This window comes from Gavialis gangeticus, unplaced genomic scaffold (assembly GCF_001723915.1).
Source record: "Gavialis gangeticus isolate Ggan-Ray unplaced genomic scaffold, GavGan_comp1, whole genome shotgun sequence".
NCBI lineage: Eukaryota > Metazoa > Chordata > Crocodylia > Gavialidae > Gavialis > Gavialis gangeticus.
Window position 1 is genome coordinate 13,039,295 of NW_017729014.1, and position 6,383 is coordinate 13,045,677.

Here is a 6,383-nt window from a genome sequence, read left to right on the forward strand (position 1 = left end):
ATTTTTCCAATGGAGCTAAAGACAAGGGAAAAAAAACCCGCAGAAAGCCGCAGGCAAAAAGCTTGTAAAGCTAAGCCCAAATAGCCAGAAAGCACTTGGGAGTTTAAGGGCGAAGAGTGCCTGTCTGATTTTATTAAGGTTTTTATGGATAAAAAGTTCAAGGACTATACCTTCATAGCTCACAATGCCAAAGGCTACGATGGTTACTCCATTGTCAGCCAGTTATTGAAGGAAAAAATGGGCGTGAAACTAATCACTCAGGGTGGTAAACTCATGTGTATTGAAGTGACCAGGCTAGGCATCCGTTTCATAGATTCTTTAAACTTTTTGCCAGTGAAACTTAGCAGGCTTCCACAGGTAATGGGGTTTGAAGGATGCAAAGGTTATGTCCCACATTTTTTTAACACAGCAGAAAACCAAAATTATGTGGGGCCTCTCCCAAAGAGGGAGTATTATGGCATTGAAAATATGATGTCCAGTGAGAAAGGACAGTTTTTAGAATGGTATCAGAATAACAGCCACAAGACCTTTGACCTGCAAAAGGAGCCAGCCTATTATTGCCAGCAGGATGTAAAAATTTTGAAAGAGGCCTGCTGCCTCTACAGGGATGAGATTATGAAAATGACATGGCGGGTAGACCGAGTGAAAGTAGATGGTGAACTCCAAAATGTAGTATGCTGCATAGATACTTTCCGATACATCACGATGGCCTCCGTCTGCATGGCCATGTACAGGTTTATGTTTTTGGAACCGCAGATCATAGCGCTTCTCCCCCCAGGACAACTATCACAGACAGAAAAAGAGGTTTTCAGCCCCATCTATTCAGTGGCTAATGTACATTTTGGAGAAAGAAAATATTCAAATTCGACATGCCTTACAGGGTGGGGAATTTCAGGTAGGCCCCTATTTTTTATATGGCTACGCCAACATTGATGGGGAACCTACGGCGTTTGAATTTAATGGATGCTTTTTCCACAGTTGTGTCAGTTGCTACAATGACAAAGATCAGAACCTGTTGACTGGACCGCCTTTGGGTTTCTGAATTATCAGGCATTGCACAAAACCGATTATCTCAAGAGAGGGGTTTACCATTAGGACCATTTGGGAGCACAAGTGGAGGGCTCTGTTAGAAAGGGATGGGGAGCTGGCAGATTTTTTAAACAGAACCCGCTGCCTTCTCCACTGGTGCCTAGGGATGCTCTTTTTCAGGGTAGAATTAATGCCATCTGTCTATATTACCAAACTGAACCCAGCAAACAAATACACTATTACGATTTTACCAGTCTTTACCCCTTTATAAACAAAACAAAGGAATACCCAACCAGACACCCTGAAATCATTCATGACAATTTCCAACCCCTGTCGAGCTATTTTGGAATAGTCAGGGTGATCTGTACCCACCATGAAACCTTTTTTTCCTGTGCTACCCACCAGGGTGAATGGGAAACTTACGTTCACACTGTGCCGTCTTTGTGCAGAAGCAGGACAGCAAAAGTGCAACCACACTGATGAAGAGAGGGCCCTCCTGGGCACGTGGTGCACACCAGAATTGAATAAACCTATCACCAAGGGGTACAGAGTAGCTCAAATCTATGAAGTCTGGCATTTTGCCAAAAAGCCTGGCACCCTTTTTCACAGTATATAAAAAATGTACCCCTCACCTTCTTCCGGCTCTTTAATCTGGCGCATAAAGCATCAGCTGTGTGTTTTATTTAGACAAAGCATTCGTGAAAATCATACCAAGAAATATGTGTCTGGGCATACTGAAACATGTTTTGAGCAGGCCCAGCCACACGGCAATTTTTATGTTTACTTTTTACAAAATGCATCACCACCCTATCATTTTGTGCCAAATCGCTGGAATAATACAATTTTAAAATCTGTTCAAACAATAGCCCCTTGCTACGGTGGTGTAAGAAAAACACGCAATGGTATCCACAGGCGATAGACTGGGTGTCTTGTAACTGTTTTGTTTGAAAAACAGTGTCAGTGGTGTTCTTGTTTAAAAACAACATAATGCTTTGTGGTAAGAGAGTGCTGTTTGTGGGGTGACCATACGCGTCAAAAAATTCTCTGCAGTTCTGATCCTCCAGGTAAACAGCCAAACAGTGTTCTCCGGGTTGACTGTGCTGGTGCGTGTTGACCACCAAGCTCAGGGGCCTTTTAGACAGTTGAGTCTTAGGAAGCCAGTCACAGGGGAAAATGTCTAAGAAAGTTTCTTTGTCATAAGGGGCTAAGGATAAAACCCTGACGATCTGTTCAGTGTCCATCTTCACATATAGTCAAACATTTCTCTTCTGATTTATTTCTATGACGTTGTCAAAGACCCCGTACACGATCATGTTAACCATGGTGGGCAAAGCCGCAGCAAAGCATATTTCTGCTCTCAGGTTCCCAGTTTTAATCAGCAAATAATGATCAGCACACTCCTGGTCAGGAGACAGGTCAAAGGCAAATAAGGTGTACCCCAGGGCAAACTCCTCACAGTTGATTATCAGGGCCCGGTCTTTTGTATGTTTACCAGCTGTCTGTACCAGCTGCATGTATTCTCTCATGCAGTTACTGTTCTCAAAATCTGGTTGTAGGGGCTTTGTGGGGGTTTGTTCTCCATCGATGTAGAGGGCCACAAAATTACTATTGTAATGTTCACAGTTAAAGGGGTTCTTAGCATAATTCCCGCTAAAGGCATTGTTGTCCACAAACCCAATGACAGTGAGTTTGGGCAGCTGCCCCAGAAACAGATTCTTCTGGTTGCTGATTTGGCTGCCGGCAGGAATGCTAAACACTTTCATACCCACGTGGTCTATGGAGTATTTAGCGTTGGCCATAAGCAAGGCCTCCATGTGGCCCAGTTGGATGCCTGGGGCTACTTTCACTTTTTTTCACAAAAAGTGAGGCGGTTGTGATTTTTAATTTACATGGGCCAGCCGCTGTGGTACCCATCAAGCAAAAGGCATCTTTGCTGTGTGTCAACTTAATTTTCACATCCATGCCATTCAGCAACCGTTTTTCTTGAAAAAACAAATTGCTATGGAGATGACCAGGCAGCTCTATCTTTTTGTTCCAGTCTGTCAAGTTTGCCCATCTCTGAAACCCCTGATTATCGCCATCCCATGCAACCATTTTATGATGCCCAGGGGTATCTTTGTAAAACAGGCTGGCAGAAAATTGGGTGGCGAGGGTGTCATCACTGTAGTTGAGAACTGATTTGATGAAGGCTTGATAAAGGTAACAGTTGTTGCTCTGGCTTGTGAGACAGTTTTCCAGAGTGGCATCCAGCTGACTGAAGACAGAGGCCAGTGGGTAATTTGCCAGACCCACCACTGCTCCGGCATCAAGATCAGTTCCATCGCCTTTTACAATCTTGCAGCAAAGGTACAGCAGTGTATTATTCAAATCCATGTAATCTTCACCATTCCCAGCTATGAAAAAGTCAAGGGGGCTGGACTCGGTAATAGCCAAGAGTGGGGGGGATCTCAACATACAGGCTCTCCTCAATGCAGGTCTGTGTAAGGGCTATTTGAAACACATCTAGTTCGGATTTGGTACATTCTTCAGACCCGCAAGGAACAAAGGCCATGGCGGTTAAAATATATTTCTGTTTCCTCCAGGAGAGCACCCCTTCTTTCTCCCAGGCTGCTCCTTGGTTTTTCATGTCTGGATGCCCCATTGACTTACCCTCTTCTTTTTAAGGGGTTGAGGAGGTCCTACAAGTCCAGAGTCTGGTGTGTCTCTCTTTCTTTTAAGGCTCTTTCTTTGAATATACATGAGACTGGACCCCTCCTGCTTTGTCGGCTTGACCACCTTATCTAGGACAGCTTGGGAGACATGACCGACCACATCTTTGGCTATGTTTTGTGCCGCATTTTTAGCGTGGGGCTTAATAATCTCCAGACCCCTTCTCAAAAGCGGAATGGCTTTTCTAAAGAGGCTGAGGAATATGCCTCCCACACCAGCCCTGTACATCACGGGCACCCCGTGATATCCAGAAAGACCATACCCAGCCTGACCTTTATAATAATTTCTGTACAAATTAGGGTCCCCATAGTTTTTTTACCATCTCCATTGTACTTTTACTTATTTTAAAATCTCAAAGTCTTCCGGGGGCGTAGGTGAAGCTTAACAATCACCTTACCAAAGCAAAATGAGATGTGTTTGTTCTGATCCATCTTTATTTCAATGCTGATTGTGTTGATGTGGTGCTGACTGATGGGGACATAATGCAGGTTGTCATATGTGATGGTGACAAACTCGTTGTTGCTCCCACAGACAGGGAGGCAGCATAGCAAAGGTACCAAAAACTCCCTGACAAGGTGATGTTCCACAATGTCCATGTAGACATACAGTGACTTGAACCTACTGGTAATATCAGCTGGGAAGGGTGATTTTTTAACAGAGACTCCAGGTAGCATTCCTAAAATATAGGCTAGCTCACAATGCGTATACAAACCATAAGAGTTATCTTTGGATTTAAGTCTCACTTTCCCAAATGCTTGGTCATAGTGCATAACTAATTAGGGCAGAGTAGGATTGGTGGTAATTGTATTGTTCATAAAATCCAGTAACTCTGTGATGGTTGTATAATACCCCTGAGGCAGGCTGTGCCCCCATTTTTTAGTCCCAGAAATAATTTTGAAAGGAGTGTCTTCATTGATGCTGTTCCAGCTGTGCGGGTATTGTATTTCTGCTAACCCTATCTCCCAGTTCCCCAGCAGATCCAGAGGTTTAACCAGTTGTATGGTAAAGCTCGAGCTGGTGTTCTGCGGAAAAATGCTGGTGCAAGCATTGCTGGGCAAAGTGATGTAAAAGTCGCCCTCACACATCTCAGCCTTCTGACTGAGGTATCCCTATATATTACAAACTTGGGAGGCTTCCACCCAGCTGTTAAATTTAGATGGCCACCTCAACCATTTCAGCAACAACTGGTTCTTTCTTCCCTTTCCTTTTGTTGCCAGAACTTTTTTAACCCTGTAAACTCTGTCCTGTTTGGGGTTCACTTTTTGTAGTCCTTCAGGGTAGAAAGAACCCTCCATAGGTTCATTTTCATAATCTTTTAGGTGGTATACAGGCATCTGCACATGTCTAAGGACTTCATCCACTATGAAAATCTCATCGGTGAATGTTTATTCATAAACTTTTTCAAATCTCCCTTTGGTACTAGACACCCTCACGTGGTCTCCTTTCCTAAACACGGGTGCTGCTGATTTTATTTTGCAATAGTCCCCGTACACGGCTTTCCACACCTGTTGAGAGTTTGAGAAGTTCACGTCAACAGGCCTGGTGCGGATAGTTCTGTGAAAACTGTGGTTGTAGCTCTTTATAAACTCTGGTAACACATCAATGTAGTGAAAGGTGTTGCGGGCTGTAAAATACTGGGAGCTCACGTGCCAAAGTGTCCGCCCTCCCTGCTCTCGGCAGCAGGGAACACAACTCGCGTATGACCCTTGGGCGCAGTATGGTTCTGCCCCGGAGGTTTCTCTCACCGCCCTCCTGGAACTAAAGATGGGCATTTAGGGTCCTGAAAAACATGTCCCTGAAAATCTCCGTGAACTATTCCTGGAAGTTTTGTGGATGTGGCACCTGGCCCTGACACCGGGGCAAACCACCAAAAGTGTCAGCCCTCCTGTATTGAAGGGTCGGGCAAAGCGGTCAAAAATGACCTATACGGACTTCCGGGCCCCTGGATAATTGTGGTAATTCTAGAGCTAATACATGTCGACGAGCGCTGACCTCTGGGGATGCATGCATTTATCAGACCAAAACCAACCCGGGCTCACCCGGCCACTTTGGTGACTCTAGATAACCTCGGGCCGATCACACACCCCCGTGGCAGCGATGACGCATTTGAATGTCTGCCCTATCAACTTTCGATGGTACTTTCTGTACCTACCGTGGTGACCATGGGTAACAGTTGGAGCGACCAAAGGAACCATAAGTGATTTAATGAGCCATTCGCAGTTTCACTGTACCGGCCATGTGTACTTAGACATGCATGGCTTAATCTTTGAGACCGCCCGAAGGGCACTTTTGAATGCAAGGGGGCCCAACTGGAACCTCGTGACCCAGTGGACAGGTTTACCCTTTCCCCACCCTCATAAATAAGCCATGTCTAACTGTGAGTAACTGCATTGTGTGCTGTTATTCCAGTGGAGTCTTGTCTTTGGACATTAGCCACAGCATCTCCGCCCTGCTAGCAAATCTCACAACCTGACTGGACACCCTGAATAAGCCATTACTGTATGAAAGACCTGTGTGAATTGAGTTTAAAGATATGGGGAATGGAAAGTCTAAAGTCTAAAGACATACCGGCTCCGCCAAAAGGCACTCCAGCATTGTACAAGTATACACACTATAGCCATAAAAGTTGTAAGTTTCTAGACAAA

At 44.8% G+C, this 6,383-nt stretch overlaps 1 long non-coding RNA gene across 2 annotated transcripts in view; it reads right to left on the reverse strand.

The window, feature by feature from the left end:
• Nucleotides 1–5,681: 5,681 nt before the first annotated feature.
• LOC109293714 overlaps nucleotides 5,682–6,383 on the reverse strand; it is a 20,156-nt gene continuing 19,454 nt past the window's right edge. Inside the window, exon 3 of one of the 2 annotated variants that reach the window (XR_002096370.1) lies at nucleotides 5,682–5,996. This is a non-coding gene — a long non-coding RNA (uncharacterized LOC109293714). Of the gene's footprint in view, nucleotides 6,003–6,383 lie in introns of both variants that reach the window. The other variant, XR_002096371.1, reaches the window with a different exon arrangement.